Source organism: Phyllopteryx taeniolatus, chromosome 2 (assembly GCF_024500385.1).
Source record: "Phyllopteryx taeniolatus isolate TA_2022b chromosome 2, UOR_Ptae_1.2, whole genome shotgun sequence".
Classification (NCBI taxonomy): Eukaryota; Metazoa; Chordata; class Actinopteri; order Syngnathiformes; family Syngnathidae; genus Phyllopteryx; species Phyllopteryx taeniolatus.
This window is the reverse complement of record NC_084503.1, coordinates 31,718,116-31,734,852: the sequence shown is the minus strand read 5'-3', so window position 1 is coordinate 31,734,852 and position 16,737 is coordinate 31,718,116. Positions and strand designations below refer to the sequence as shown.

General features: G+C 39.8%; 1 protein-coding gene across 1 annotated transcript in view; it reads right to left on the bottom strand.

The window, feature by feature from the left end:
• LOC133474244 (zinc finger protein 710-like) overlaps positions 1-16,314 on the bottom strand; it is a 36,303-nt gene extending 19,989 nt beyond the window's left edge. Inside the window, exon 1 of the mRNA XM_061765729.1 lies at positions 16,141-16,314. The gene's annotated coding sequence lies outside the window, so the exon portion shown is untranslated. The remainder of the gene's footprint in view (positions 1-16,140) is intronic.
• Between the last annotated feature and the right edge of the window lie 423 nt (positions 16,315-16,737).

Below are 16,737 nucleotides of genomic sequence, written 5' to 3'. Positions count from 1 at the left end.
TATTAATATACTTTTAACCTTACTCAGGTTCTCAGGTGATGAACCCCAATTACAATGAAGTTCAGACCTTGTCCATCCATCAATCCATTTTCTGTACCGCTTTTCCTCACTAGGGTCGAGGGCATGCTTACTCATAGCTCAGATGACTCTGGGCGAGAGGCAGGGTACACCCTGAACCGGTCGCCAGCCAATTGCAGTGCACACATAGACAAACTACTATTCACACTCACATTCACACCTACGGGCAAATTAGAGTCTTCAATAAACCTATCATACATGTTTTTGGGATGTGGGAGGTAACTGGAGTACCTGGAGAAAACCCACGCAGACACAGGGAGAACATGCAAACTTCACGCAGGAGAGGGTGGATTTGAACCCGGGTCAACAGAACTGTGAGGCAGATCTGCTAACTAGTCGGCCACCATGCCGCCCTTAGAACGTTGTGTAAAACGTAAATAAAAACAGAATATGAAGATTTACAAATCCCTTTTCACTTTGACCTGTATACAAAATTCAAATTCTGAATTTGAAGTTAGTTCATTCTGTGTTGTGACATAATCCCTAACATCACTCCGTCGCTTAATACATTTAACATCAATATCTGTAAACTAATTTGTTTATTATTATTAATTAATAATTGTAGGTGAGTTTCCTAATTAATACAAGATGTACTAGCGGATCAACTCTTGTCGCCGATGGTACATGTGTCTCGCGGTTCTGCTGGGACCACAACCAGGGCCACGACCCGCAGCACCTCAACGCGAAAATACAAAAGACCAGTGCAACAAATACGACACAGGATGATCCAATGAGCAAAATTTTTGCATAAACGCAAGAGTGCCAATAGAGGATGTCTGCTCCAGTGTATTCAGTGAATCCAATGTATTCAGTGATAACCGAGAGTAAAGTTATATCCATACCTATTTTACTATTTTTCACTGCTAACTCAGTGTCCGGTGGCGATGGTTTGTTTACAACAGCTGCTGCTGCAAAAGTGAACTGATCAAGATAAGCGGGCAGTGCCTCCTGTCTTTCGCGACTTTTTGCTTGGCTTTCGCTTGTCACATGCGGCCGTTTAGGCTCCTTGTGAGGAAATATAGTCGGCACTGCATTGGATTTAAGCAGTCATTTATACCCAGACACACCGGTGAGCTCTCTCGTGAGCTGGGTGCGATCAAAGGCTTCGAACAACCGCGGATCTTTCGGCAGCTCAACTCCTCCGGCCACATCCTCCCACCGTTTCCTCAACTTGATCTTTTTGGGAAAGCTATGAATGCTTACCTCTGTTTTTGCATTCAGTCCTGATTCGAAATTGCATCCCAAAGGTGCGCAGTATGGCATTTTTAACTCTTTTCACGGACGATAAAAGTTGTTCACAAGTGGCTAGCTTAGCGCCACAGTGAGCAGCAACGTAACAATTTTACAACAGCCATTCTACATCATCATTCCCAGAATTCTTTGCGCACACTAAACATGGCGGTGACAGTGTATCAAATTATGGTCTAAACAAATGTTTTTTTTAACTTATGGGAATAATTTATAGATATATACCACTGTATTTCTGTAGTAGAGGTCAGTGGTTGTAAAATTAAATGTTTTTGTCATTTCAATCGGTTCACTTTAATACCTATGCCCGGGAAGCCCAAAAGAAGACGTTGTGTGAGGTCACTTTCTTCTGTCGTTTGATTGGTGAACTAGACTTAAACGTCACTAGCACTTAAATTGGATTGGCACAAACGGCGCCCGATGTGGAAGTTGAAGTCGTGGTCTCGCCCACAAAATAGTTGATAAGCAATAATTGATAAATAAAAGTATCAAGCGACATTTTGATCATTGTAACGGAGTAAAAATACCATTACTTCTTAACAGCAGCGGAAGTGTTTTTTCTGGTCTCGTCAACTCCTGTTGCTTGTCCAAAGCAGGTCCCGAGTGCACAGGCGCCAAAAGGCGACTGATTTGCATGTATGAATTTGGAACTTCAGCTTGAAGCAAATTTCACTAACAGCTGAGCAGGTGTCAGTCAAAACAATCAAAATGGCTACTACCCAAGCCAGTGTAACCACCGATGCCTCGACAGACGACAAAAAAAGATAGACAGAAAAGACAGATGGAGGAAGGGCAACAAACCATTAGACACAATGTTCACACACGCATGCACGCACTCACACACACACGCACACACAATCTAAAATTACATTGAAGAGGGCACAAAGTGGGCAATGTCAGCAGGATGAACAGTGACTGGAAACACTGAAAAGGTTTTGTCGTGGAACAGTCTAATCAAGACACTGCATGCTAAATAACAACAACAGGAGCAAACAAAGCAAACTACTTGGTCTTAACATTAACATTTTACCCAAGTAAACAGTAGTAGGTTCAACCCTAGTGATGTTTTGTTCTGTTAGCCTCCTATGGCTTAGCAAGGTAAGCTTCACAGCTGGTTGATTAACTTGTTAGAAGGTCACTCCTATGCATATTTAGCTGGCTGTTGTTTAGCCTCTGAGACAGTTAATTGGTCCTAAGCCTGTTCGCTTACTGTTGGTTAGCTGGTAAATTGTTACAGTGTATTGTTGGTGAAACTGTCAGTAAGTTGGTTCTTAGCATGCTAGCTGGCTGTTTGGCTTGCTAGACTGTTAGACGGTGATTAGCCCTTTATTCTTATTTTGTTTTAACTTGGTTAGCTGGTAAGTGTGTTGGTTAAGTTGTCAGCGAAAATACCAAGAAAAAAAAACTGCTAACAACTGTTTAGCTTCTAAACTAAGTTCTAAATTACTACTTACAGCCTGTAGCTTGATAGCTAGTTAGCATGTTCAAAGGTTGGGTAAACAGCCTGATGTTGGTGCAGCCTGGTGAGCTTCTGGTGAGCTTAGGTGGTTGGTTTACTTATCAGGTTGCTGATGTTAGCCACCTGCAGTTAAGCTCGCAAGAGTGTTCATTGGTGGTTAGGAATTGGTAAGACTGTTTTTGGCCCGCTCTTTGACTATTGTTTAGCTTTAAGGCAGGTGGTTAGCACTTTAGTCTTATGGTTTCCTGGTCCACTTTTTGATTAAGATGTTGACAAGTTGGTTCAGCTTAGTAGCTGACTTTTGTCCAGCTTGTAACACTGTTATGGTGGTTGTTTAGCTGCTAAACTTGGTACCCGTATGGTATTAGCCTGTTAGCTGTCTCGTTGTTAGCTGTGTGATTAGCCTGTTAGCTGGCTCATTGTTAGCTGTGTGATTAATCTAAGTTTTGAACTTGATTATCATATCAATATATGTCTGCCAACTTATACATTGCCGTTAACAAAACCATGAAAGTCTAGTAAGCGACACTGAGTAGCAAGGCTAAAACGGGATTATTAGTGGATTTCCCATCATTTTTCCATTTTAATAAAGAGGCAATTATGTTCAAGTTGCATGTTGTAGCCTTTATTCCACTTTAAGGGCTTCCCTAGCACTCATTAAATAGTAGAGGCTGGAATGCACGGGCTCGAAACATTAGGCCTCTGTGCCTCCAGATTCATCAGCCTTCTGGTTCCTTTTTTTTTTATTATTTATTTTTATTTTATTTTTTTAACCCTGGCTACAGCGGAGCGGAGCAGAGCACTGCAAATGCTGACACCATCATTAGCTATTCTAAACCTCTTAGCTGGAGTACATTCTCACATGCTGATAAAGAATGGGTTGGTTAAATATACAAAAACATTCATTCATTAATTCGCCCCCCCCCCCCCCCCCCCCACGTGTTTGCAAGTGATCATTATTCATGTGGATATCTTGGCAAGGTCAATTTCTGTGTGTTGCCGAATATTAAAATAACATCCTAATCGTTTTACTGTTTATCACTGTTTAAAATGTATACCTTATTGAATAGGGACGAGCAAAAGAATTAATCATTTTGATTTTGGAAGCACAACAACATAGGTTCAACATCCACGCTATGGCACAACTCCGCTGCATGGGCTGCATTATTTTACTCAATACTAGACTACATGGTGGCAGGAGTTCAGAACATTCAGAAAGACATTTTCCAAGATCAAAAAACAAAACAAAACAAAAAAAAAGGCCTTGGGAAACGAAATTTAGTCAAATGGCGTTCTTGATATAGAAGTGCGCACTTTGTGGGAATGAGGCTTAAGTACTCAACATGACAAGGCTCTGCATCACTTTTAATATAGTCAGTTAATTAATATTTAGCTGGCAGCCATCAAACGTCTTAATGTTGTCATCAGTCTTGACTGTACACTGTGTTCCAAATTATTATGCAAATTGTATTTTTTCTCTTATTTACCTGAATGGTTGATACACATGATAGTCAGCATAACTTTATCATCAAGGTCAGAAGATAATTAAAATGTTTTTGAAACAAACCTCTAAATGATAACAATATTTTTTGGGGAAATAAAAAACTTAAAATGCCTGGTCCAAAATGTTATGCACAATAGTTTCAAGACATTTGACAGGTTTTAATGAACTGAAAATAGTCATTGATTGGATTTGCAGCATTCGGATGTCATACTTAATGAAATCAAGTTATTTCAATCAAAAACATCAGTCAAGTTACATTTTGACATAGGATAGGACCTCTTATTTGATAGCAGCTTCACAATTATATTTTTGGAGAGTTTCTGCTTGAATTTCTTTGAAATGGTAGATTGAAATCATCCTTGAAGATGATTTTGCTAATGAAAGCATGGTTCCTCTTTTAGTACCATGTAAGGAAGTGGTCAGTCAGAAACTCCACATACTTTTCAGGTCGTTTTCACACCTTCAGGGACCCTAAAAGAGCTGACAAGCTCGCTCCCCGGCATTAGTTTATTGAATCCGGCATTGAGGTTTTAGGCCTGTAGAGAAAAAGAGGGGGGAAATAAATAAATAAAAACTGGCTACCTCGGGTAAGTTGACCACAAAAATTCGTTGACGCAAAAATGTCTTCCTCAAGGCAATAAAAAGTATTAATAAAAGCATATTTGCGCCTCCCGGAACCATTTGGCCACTATCCATGTTTACCGCACAGACATTTGTTGCAGACAGACGCACTGTTGGGCCAGTGGAAAAGCATTACCAAGAACGATAGAGGAGCGTCTGTCAGTGATTTTTAAGACTATTTGATGTGTAATGTACATATAACATGATGTATGAGTGAGCTGAATGGAAGTTAGTGTTTTTGTTTTTTACCCTATGTTATTAAATGTTATTCGCGAAAGCTAACCATTTTAGTAAAGGCTGATTTTGTTGTCTCCAATTCTGTACAGTTTATACCATGCACTCAGTACCAATATATGCAGTTTAAGGATCGAAGTCTAGCCCTTATAAATGAGAATAAAATACATGTTAGTAGTAAAAACATATTTTTATACACACACACACACCGGGTACGGAAAGTATTCAGACCCCCTTAAATTTTTCACTCATTCACTCAATCATTTAAGTTTATTTTTTTCCTCATTAATGTACACACAGCACCCCATATTGACTGAATTATTTTTTTATTTTTTAGATTTATTAAAAAGAAAAACTGAAATAACACACAGCCATAGGAATTCAGAGCCTTTGTTGTGACACTCATATTTAACTCTGGTGCTGTCCATTTCTTCTGATCATCCTTGTGATGGTTCTACACCTTCATTGGAGTCCAGCTGTGTTTGATTATACCTATTGGACTTGATTAGGAAAGCCACACACCTGTCTATGTAAGACCTTACAGCTCACAGTGCATGTCAGAGCAAATGGGAATCATGAGGTCCAAGGACCTGCCTGAATTGTGGCAAGGCACAGATCTGGCCATGGTTACAAAAAAAAATTCTGCTGCACTTAACATTCCTAAGAGCACAGTGGCCTCCATAATCCTTAAATGGAAGATGTTTGAGACGACCAAAACTCTTCCAAGAGCTGGCCGTCTGGCCAAACTGAGCAAATTGGGGGAGAAGAGCCTTGGTGAGAGAGGTAAAGAAGAACCCAAAGATCACTATGGCTGAGCTCCAGAGATGCAGTCGGGAGATGGGAGAAGGTTCTAGAAAGTCAACCATCACTGCAGCCCTCCACCAGTGGCAGAGTGGCCAGACGGAAGCCTCTCCTCAGGGCAAGACACATGAAAGCCCGCATGGAGTTTGAAAAAAAATCACCTGAAGGACTCCAAGATGGTGAGAAATAAGATTCTCTGATCTGATGAGACACAGATAGAACTTTTTGGCCTTAATTCTAAGCGGTATGTGTGGAGAAAACCAGGCACTGCTCATCACCTGTCCAATACAGTCCCAACAGTGAAGCATGGTGGTGGCAGCATCATGCTGCGGTTGTATTTTTCAGCTGCAGGGACAGGACGACTGGTTCCAATCGAAGCAAAGATGAATGCTGCCAAGTACAGGGATATCCTGGACAAAAACATTCTCCAGAGTGCTCAGGACCTCAGACTGGGCCGAAGGTTCACCTTCCAACAAGACAATAACCCTAAGCACACAGCTAAAATAACAGTGTGGCTTCAGAACAACTCCGTGACTGTTCTTGAATGGCCCAGCCAGAGTCCTGACTTAAACCCAACTGAGCATCTCTGGAGAGACATGAAAATGGCTGTCCAGCAACGTTCACCATCCAACCTAACGGAACTGGAGAGGATCTGCAAGGAGGAATGGCAGAGGATCCCCAAATCCAGGTGTGGAAAACTTGTTGCATCATTCCCAAGAAGGCTCATGGCTGTATTAGCTCAAATGGGTGCTTCTACTAAATACTGAGCAAAGGGTCTGAATACTTGTGACTGTGTGATATTTCAGTTTTTATTTATTCGTAAATTTGCAAAAAATTGAAAAAATTAACTTAAATGATTCTAGCAAATGGCTGCAATATAACAAAAAGTCAAAAATTTAAGGGGGTCTGAATAATTTCCATACCCACTGTATGTCAGCCTGGTGAAGTAGTCTTTGTGTGTAGTATTTTGTACGAGTACTCCACAAACACAGAATTGGTAGCATCACTATTTGGGGGTCTGAATACTTTCTGTACCCACTGTGTGTGTGTGTGTGTATCTTAAAAATAAATAAATAAATAAATAAATAATATATATATATATATATATATATATATATATATGGCTTTTTTTGTCTCACACACATCTTTGAAAAAACTTGTTTTTTGTGGGGGACGGCAAAATCTCTATAGGATAATTGATTCTAAAAAGATTCAATAGTGACAGCCCTAGTTTGTTCAAAAACATTTCAATTATATTCTGACACATGATGACTTAAATTATGTCAGTTGTCATTTGTTTCAACTATATAGGAAATCAGAGAAAACTATAGTTTGCATGAGGATAAGCAGTAAAGAATGGATGGATAATAACTTGCAACGCTGTGTAGTGCGGTATTGTGGACACTCAAAATCAGAGCAGCAGCCACTTAAATGAGTTTGAAGGTGAACTTTTTAAGAGAAATGCATCAGGCTGCTTGGCAAAGTATAGAACCGCTTGATGGGGGCAGTGAAACAAGAGCTTCCTGACCATTGGTTGCAGTGATGGTGACTGTGGCTGACGCCAGCCACCCCCACCCCCTTTGGGCATTGAGACAGAGGATGAAAGTCAGTGGCATCCAAAATGGGTCACTTTGGCAACCAGTACAAAATGTTCAGCAAGAAGAAACATCTGCACTGTACTGATACCAGAGTGAAATTTTAATATCACTATCCATTACTCATTGACAGAAAGGAAGAAGAAACTGTACTTTTGTTTAGCAGCAGCTACTTTGTTACAGGCACAACCCTTATTACCAACTCAAGTAGGGTAGAGAGACAAATAATCACAACTAATCCTCTTTTCTGTTAAAAGTCAGCTAAGGCCTGATTGCCTGTGGTGTGAGGTTTTAAGAGTAATTTATTTATTTATTTTTTGTCATCTTGAGTACACCACACACACTACAAAAGCAGCAAGTATTAGTAAAATTGCATTTATTGCTATGACTGAACGAATACAATACACTGATCTGTAAATAAAGCGAATAAAAAAAGAAATACAACACTGATTCTTTAGAAAGCCACACTGTACAAACCCAACTGTCCTGAACAGATAGCTCAGACACCAATGGCCGGCTCACTGTCAAATTATTTGCGTGATCTGCGATCGCTCACGCTATGGAGCTAGCTAGTAGCTGCTAATGCTAATATACACAAACCGCACTTTCTATCCCGTCCGTGAAAGGCAAGCTACTATTTTATGTTTTCTGCTACGTTCACGGCGCAAACACAAAAAGACAAGGGCTTCAACTGCCACCACGATCACTCTGCGCAGTTGTTTTGTTTACAATACAGGAGTGGCATGGACTCCCAAATCTCTTTAACGTGATACATACATCGTACTCGATAATCATCTTTAGGTGATTTTACAAATATATGCCCCCGTCTTCATCGTAACATCTTTAATCCACGTTTTGCAGACTACGGTTGTTTCCAAAAGTATGGAAATGCCCTTTTTTGGGATTATTTATGGCTCACTTGTCACGAGCATCTTCTCCTGCATGTTGGCGGAAGTCTCACGGAGTAGCGAAAAGTATAGAAAATAAAATCGATGATCCCCTTGATCCATAGAGCATTAATAAAATATTGATCGAATTGAAGTTCTCGATTTCACCCAGCACTACTGCCAATTATTAATTATAGAACTATGCCAATAACTGTTAATTATGTTTGTGACATAATTAAAAAAAATATGGAAACACAAATTGTTCTGGAACTGAATTTCTATAGATTGGCAACTCTACAGTCCTAGCCATAAATACAATTTTACTAATACAGTAATTGGCATAGTTCTATAATGTCTGTGTTTCCATTTTTTTTTTGATTATGTCAAACATAATTAACAGTTATTGGCAGTATATTATGTAACAGAATAAAAATAATTCTGCAAACTGTTAGATTTCACAAAATAATCATTACTCTATAATCTATCCATTTTCCATATTTTTCTAGTTCCTCTTTCCACTATTGCTGCTGAAATGATGCTAATTTCTATTTCCAATTTTTCATTGTGGGACTAATAAAGGTTATCTTATATTACAAATATTTATTATATTAATGTACTTTAAATTTATAGGCCCATTCTCTCTATTGATGTAGCAGTGGTGACATACTAATTCATTTCCGGTCCCTGTGTGTCTGTCTAGCATAGTGTATTACAGTATCTTCCTCTCTAGACACACATTAATTAACTTTCTATTTTGCTCTTCAAATTTGGCTGATCTCCGCTATAATGTGGTTCTAGCCAGACCTATGTGACAAGTGTACTGTACCACCCAATCACTTATTTTGGTGCTATGCAACTTCATGTTGGCTTAGCAATTAGCATGGGATACCCATCTTTCTCCCATCTTGTCCTCCATCCTTCCTTCGTGATAACGATACTTGTCAGAAGTATAGCTTAATCGCTGTCATGGAGGTGATGATTAGTGACTTTTGCTGCGTTGACAACGGACGTGAGGTGCACGCTTGCCTCTGCAGCTCAACATTGCATTTAGCCACGTTAGCTGTAGTTCGTAGGTAGCTGGAGCATCACAAAATGGCATGAAACAGCAAGGTTGGGCGACAACAGGGACACTCCAGTTTGGGCTAGCTACTAGCATGATGCCGGTAAAGCCACGCGGTTCCCATAGTTAATTGCAACATGCAAATTATAATTATTGCAGAAGATGTTAATTTTTGTTGTTAATGTGTTCATTTAACTATTACATTTATGGTTGAGTTATTGTGCACTATGTAATTATCAAACCATGACTGTAGCCTCTGTGTCATATCGTGACGTCCCTGTCAATTCAAATGGATCTTCAACAAAGTCCTATTGTGCTTTGCTTGTTAATAGCAAATATCTCTTAACTATATAGTGTACACATGCGCGTCAGCCACTGCAAAGCTAAAAGATTGCGTCAATATATGACATGTTGTTTCAGATATTTATTTATTTTTTTAGTGAGAAAAGTCTTTTGGTCTGAAACTTTTCAGCGGGTGAAAATTTGGTGCATCGCTAATTTTGATATGTTAAAAATCAGTACGTTTCTACCCTGCTTAACAAACAGGATAAATACGGCTGGTGACAAGGATATTAACACACAGTCTCTTGGACCAATAATAATAGGCTGTGAAGAATCAGGATACACATCTCATCATTCAATCAGGAATTGCATTACAGGGCTTAGTTGCTCTACTTTTTCCACTTCCACTTCCTGGAGGTGCAACAGCCAGGTCTAGGTGTGGTCATATCAGGGTTTTATGCTGCCAATTCTGATAATGATCATCGATGTGTGAGATCTGCCGATCACTGACAATACCGTTCCAATGGATTAGCTGTAAGTTTTTTCCATTTAATTATGGTGAGTGGTATTGGCTAGATCAGTGGTGTCCAAACTTTTTGCAAAGAGGGCCAGATTTGGTCAGATGAAAATGTATGGGGGCCGACCATTCAGCCTGACATTCCTCAAACCATTACATTGTAAATTAACATGTAAATATGTAACTATATCACTTTGCTGTCTGCAGCTAGGTCGATATTGCAAATGAGAATCTCTTTTCAATTGCATTACTAGGATAGTTAAAGGTTAAAATAATAATAAATTAAATACAAATGAATCATTTTATGAAAGTTGACTGAAATTTTTTAGAAACATGTATTGATTTTGTTTCAACAAATCACATCCCAGTGCATTTTGACAAAGAATAGTATAGTGACTATACTATACTATTCTTGTATTTGACAAAACTGTGGGTTGATCATCAAAAAAAAAATCAATTCCCTGAGACTCGTAGCTCGCCTTTGTAGAAGTTTCATTTGAGTCACGGGCTCTTGTGAAAAAGCGCTGCTGTGCTATCAAAACAGCTTCCAGTGGCTTCAGTTTTTCTGCGCGTTTGTTCGCCGTTAGCTTGTCGTAGTTAGCATGTTTCGTCTGGTAATTCCTCTTAATATTAAATTCTTTGAAAACAGCCACAGTCTCTTGGCAAATTAGGCAGACACAGTTGTTTCGTATGTCAGTGAAAAAATCCACTTGTCCTGGACACGGCGGCCCTCGTTGTCAAGTTTCCTCTTTTTAGTTTCAGTTGCCATTTTAGAAATGGGCTAAAAACATACCACAGGGGTAAAAGTTCACACAGGGGTCACGTGACAAGAGTGCGGCCACAGGTCTACTCTGCCACCCTCTGGTGAAATATAAAATGGCTTTTTTTTGTATGTTGTGTATTCTTTACTGTGGTAAACTGCTGGCGGGCCACATATTATTGAGTTTATGACATGATGCTTCGGGCCGGAGGAAATTTGGCCCGTGGGCCAAATCCGGCCCGCGGGCCGGACTTTGGGCATGGGCTGGGCTAGATGATCCGACATGTTTGTTTGGGTTTGCTTTGCAGGTGCTACACGCCTGTGCAGTATGAAAGGGGCTGCTACACTAGGACTGGGTGATTATGGGGGAAAAAAATTGTAATTGCGATTATTTTGATTGATATTGAAATCATGAATAACAATCATTCATGTACTTTAAAACTTTGTAGATATTTAACTACCGAAACTAAATTTTAAATATAACATAACCAGAAAATAAATTTGTAACAAGTAAAATAATACATTGAAATAGAAGTTTTAAAAAAAACAACTATAATCATCTGCATTATGACTATTATATTTGTCTTAAAAAATATATATATTCTAGCACTCAACAAATAGAAATATTTTTTGTAATCCTAGTTGACCTAAAACAGAAAAAGTTTAGTCTGATTTCCTGTCACTGTCGGGGAAAAAAAGTGTGTTTTTATACACAGTCAATGGCTTTATCTGCTGTTCCTGCTTCGAGCGCCTTGGCCTCTTAGGGGCAGTGTAATGAGATGACTACATTGAGCTACTAATTTTCTGTCCGCTCAAAAAGAGTACTAGAAGAAAGTCACATTATAACAATCTTTTTTTCACTGATTAAGAATAATATATGCTTGTGAGTATTGTTATATTACCTTTTTGGATGTGTTACTAAGGCGTTTGTGTGTGAATATTCAATATTTGAAGGTAAATCCCACCTGTGATCAAATGCTAACATTACTGACTGTTAGCATAAGCTGGTGATTTGTAAAATATGGTCTTGTATTTTAATATATAATGAGGGTAATTATTTTTGTTTTGCGTTTAGTTTTAAAGTAAACTCTAAGTGGGATGTCAATAAACAGCTTAAAGCACGCTCAAATTTGGATTATTGCCCAACCCTGAGCTACACTGCACACATTCTCTGCAGGCTGCAAAATACGAGCCGCGGGTTATTGTTTTTTTATGATCGGTAATGAAAAGCATTGATAGACGTGTGCTGATCACGTTATCCACGGAAATCGGCCCATCATGATCGGTAATAATACAATTAGCCCTAAGGTGTAAGTGGAAATTTTACCTTGACAAAGGGCTACAGTAGGAGTCAATGCTCTTTCCCACTGCACACCTACCCCGCTATTTCTAGTACCTGGTCATCGTACGGAGCTTATACCGTGTTACACGACAAGAAATGATGAAATAAACACAAACGTTAGCATACCCCATTCCTGCGCATTATCTCTGGACACTGCACTATTATACTCCACAGTCTCATCTTTACTGCAGCGGCCTGTTTTCTTGCTGCCCATCTGCTGTCAGATCAAATTTCTCCTAACCAAGAAGGAAATACAGGAGAATCTCGGTTGTTTGTTAGCATGACTCGTTCCGACTGATTTATTCATAGCTCTTTTTGGGAGGGGCTGTTTCCCAGTGATACTAGTTTGAAGGCTGTTAGAGCAGGTCGTTGGATACAACTGACTACTCTTCACACGGCGACGTTCTTGCAAAAAAATGTGTATGCAAGTCGGAAAATGCTATAGTTTTTGACAAGCCTACGCTTGTATAACAGTTAAGTCATAATTACAGTAAATATAAAACAACCACATAGAAAAACAGTAAGTACGGGGGTAACTGAGCGTGCCTCCTTGAGTTGCGTGATAACGTATTCCAACTACTGCGGAAACTAGTTTGGAACCTCGAGACCACGTATGTCGGCGCCAAGAACAGCAGACCCCCTGTACTTCACAGTGGAAAGTCGGGCTGTCACTATCGAATAATTTTAGAATCGATTATTCTATTGATTATTTCATAGAATCGATTAATAGGATAAAAACTTACAGTTGTGTTAAAGTGTGTGCCCTCTTCCTGATTTTTTTTTTTGCGTTTGTCACACTTAAATAATTCCCATTCATTCATCTTCCATACCGCTTATCCTCACTAGGGTCAAAAGACAAGTAAACACAAAATGCCGTTTTTAAATGACGGTTTTTATTATTAAACACATTCACTGCCATTGACGGCTTTAGAAGTCAAATATCCATGTTAACTGGGAGGCCTGGCAGTGAATGAGTGAAGGGAGAAAAAATAATGATTCAAAACCTACATGGCCCTGTGTGCCAGCACGGTGGACGACTGGTTAGGTCATCTGCCTCACAGTTCTAGGGACCGGGTTTCAAATCCCAGCCCCGCCTGTGTGGAGTTTGCATGTTCTCTCAGTCCCCTGGGTGGGTTTTCTCCGGGCACTCCGGTTTCCTCCCACATCCCAAAAACATGCGTGGTCGGTTGATTGAGGACTCTAAATTGCCCGTAGGTGTGAATGTGATGAGAATGGTTGTTTGTTTCTATGTGCCCTGCAATTGGCTGGTTCAGGGTGTACCCCACCTCCCGCCCGAAGATAGCTGGGGATAGGCTCCAGCAGCCCGCAACCCTAGTAAGGATAAGCGGTAAAGTAAATGGATGGATGGATGGATGGCCCTGTGTGAAAAAGTGATTGCCACCCCCCCCCATTAAATCATGGCTGTGGTTTATCATACCAGAGTTTAATTTCTCTCGCCACAACCAGGCCTCATACTGCCACACCTCAATCAAGAAAGCACTTAAATAGGGCCTGTGAAGTAGAACAAAAGATCCTCAGAAGCTAGACATCATGCCAAGATCTAATAAAATTCAGAAACAAATGAGGGGAAAAAAAGTAATTGAGCTCTATCAGTACGGAAAAGGTTGTAAAGCCAGCATTGAGACTCCAGCGAACCACAGTGAGAGCCATTAGCCAAAAACGGCAAAAACACAGAATAGTGGTGAACCTTCCCAGAAGTGGCCAGCTGACCAAAATTACCCCAAGAGCGTAGCAACGACTCATCCTTGAGGGCACAAAAGAACCCACAACAACATCCAAAGAACTGCAGGTCTCACTTGCCTCAGTTGAGTTCAGTGTTCACAAATCCACCATGACAAAAATGGCCTGCATAGCAGAGTTCCAAGCCGAAAACCACTGCTGAGCAAAAAGAATATTAAAGCACGTCTCAATTTTGCCAGAAGACATCTTTATTATCCCCAAGATTTTTGGGAAAATGTTCTGTGGCCTGACGACACAAAAGTTGAACTTTTTGGAAGGTGTGTGTCCCATTACATCTGGTGTAAAAGTAAAAAACAAATACATAAAAATGAAATATGGTGGTGGTAGTGTGATTGTCTGGGGCTGTTTTGCTTCTTCGGGACCTGGAAGACTTGCTGTGATAAATGAAACCATCAATTCTGCTGTCCACCAAAAAAATAAAAAATAAATAAAAAATAAAAAAAAAATAAAAATGGACATAAAGGAGAATTTCCTCCCATCTGTTTGTGACCTCAAGCTGAAACAAACTTGGGTTCTGCAGAAGGACAATGTTCCAAAACACAACAGCAAGTCCACCTCTGAATGGCTGAAGAAAAAACAAATGAAGACTTTGGAGTGGCCTCGTCAAAGTCCTGACCTGAATTGTATTGAGATGCTGTGGGCATGACCTTAAAAAGGCGGTTCATGCTTGAAAACGTTCCAAACTGGCTTAATTACAATATTTCTGCAAAGATGAGTGGGCTGAAATTCCTCCACAGCACCGTAAGACTCATTGCAAGTTATCACAAACGCTTGTTTGCAGATGTTGCTGCTAAGGGTCGTCCAACCAGTTATTAGGTTTAGGGGGCAATCACTTTTTCACACAGGAGCATGCAGGTAGGGATTTTGTTTTCTCCCTTAATAATAAAAAGCTTCATTTAAAAACTGCATTTTGTGTTCACATGCATTGTCTTTGACTAATATTTAAATTTGTTTGATCATGTGAAACATTTGTGTGACAAACATGCAAAAAAATAAGGGGGCAAACTTTTTCACACCACTGTATTTTGCATTAAGGTTTACTGCAAAATCATTTTTTTCTGATTAGTTTGGAAAATGGGGGAAAATGGTGATCATGCTTTTCCAAATTAAATGTTAGACGTAGCAAATGTTTTCATTTTGATTAAACACAAAAGATAAATCAGTCAGCTTTCATGAAGGACAACATAAGAGAATATTTACTTTTTTGAGAGGCTGAAATCAGAGAATTTATACAATTTTAAGTTAAACAAATGCTCTAAACGATTTAGCGGTTATCAAAATAGTTGATTAATTTTATGAACAATTAGTTGTTGATTAATTGTGACACCTCTAGTGGAGAGGTAACAATATGTTTGTCCCTTAAGATACAATACAATTCAGTACCTTATCATGCAAAATAGTGGACTACAACGTAACTGTGCCTCTTCCAGGTCCAAAGCTGTGAAGTTCAATGTCAAGTGTATTAAAAACAAAACAAAAAAACAACAAAAAAAAAAGAAAAAGTGACTGGTATCACGAAAAGCACAATAGTGTACTTTTAAACTAAAGTATAAAGTAAGACTGGATAATATGATATCCCGCTGACACATGAGAAAAGAAAACAGAGCATAAAGTTAGTAGGGCCTATGTGTGTGAGGCATCCCGGTTTTGAGGGGCAGGGATGGGCAGAGTGGGGCTAGTGTGGCCTGGTAGCCTTGGCTCCTCGTCCAGCCCTCTCTCTCACTCGTCGCCGCCTGTTTTTGGCACGGTGCAACGTAAACAAGTACCAAAAAAAAAAGCAATCGGGACGACATTTTGGCGACGGTAGCTTAGCTGCGCCGCTCGTTTGTAGCATGAAAGCAGCGACTGCGGAAGAGATGTGGTAGTCAGCCGCAGAGGGGGAAATCGAACCAAGTTACGATTGAAGCAGTCCGAGCAAACACTTTTATAACCAAGCACTTCGCTACTCTACGTCCGGGCGGAATACACAATACGTAAACTTGGCTGCTCACCTGGTTCCAAAACGGGTTTATGGTGGCGAGACTGGTGGTGGTTTTTGAGCGGAAGGAAGAAGAAGCGATTGGAACGACGGACGGCGGCCGTTGTGTGAAAGCAAGAGGGAGGGAGGGGAGAGGAAAGGAAAGGAGGGGAGAAGAGCTGGCGTGATGAATAAACAAGAGAGCTCTTCCTCCTTCATCATCCCTCATACCTAGCCATTAAACGTTATTTTTAACAGTTTTTTAATTGTCTCTCACGTGATTAGAATTATACCGCAATACTAAAATACGGGGTTTTAAATGAGACAATTTAATAATAGCGTTGTTTTAATGTTAAATGGACGCCAGTGTTGCATTTGCGACGTTGACGATTAGACGTCACTTGTCGTACGTCGGCGTTCCACAAGATGGTGTCATTTCACCTCGTGCAGTTGGATTGATGCCCCAATCTCCATATATTTACATGGATTTTGCATCAAATGTCAATTTAAAATCTCTACCCCAATATTGAGTCTGCATGCGTGTGAGTCACTTTGCACGAATTAAAAAGCTCTTTCCATCTTTTTCCAATTATTTAAACAATTAAGACAGTTATTGCTAAAAGGCCTTTTA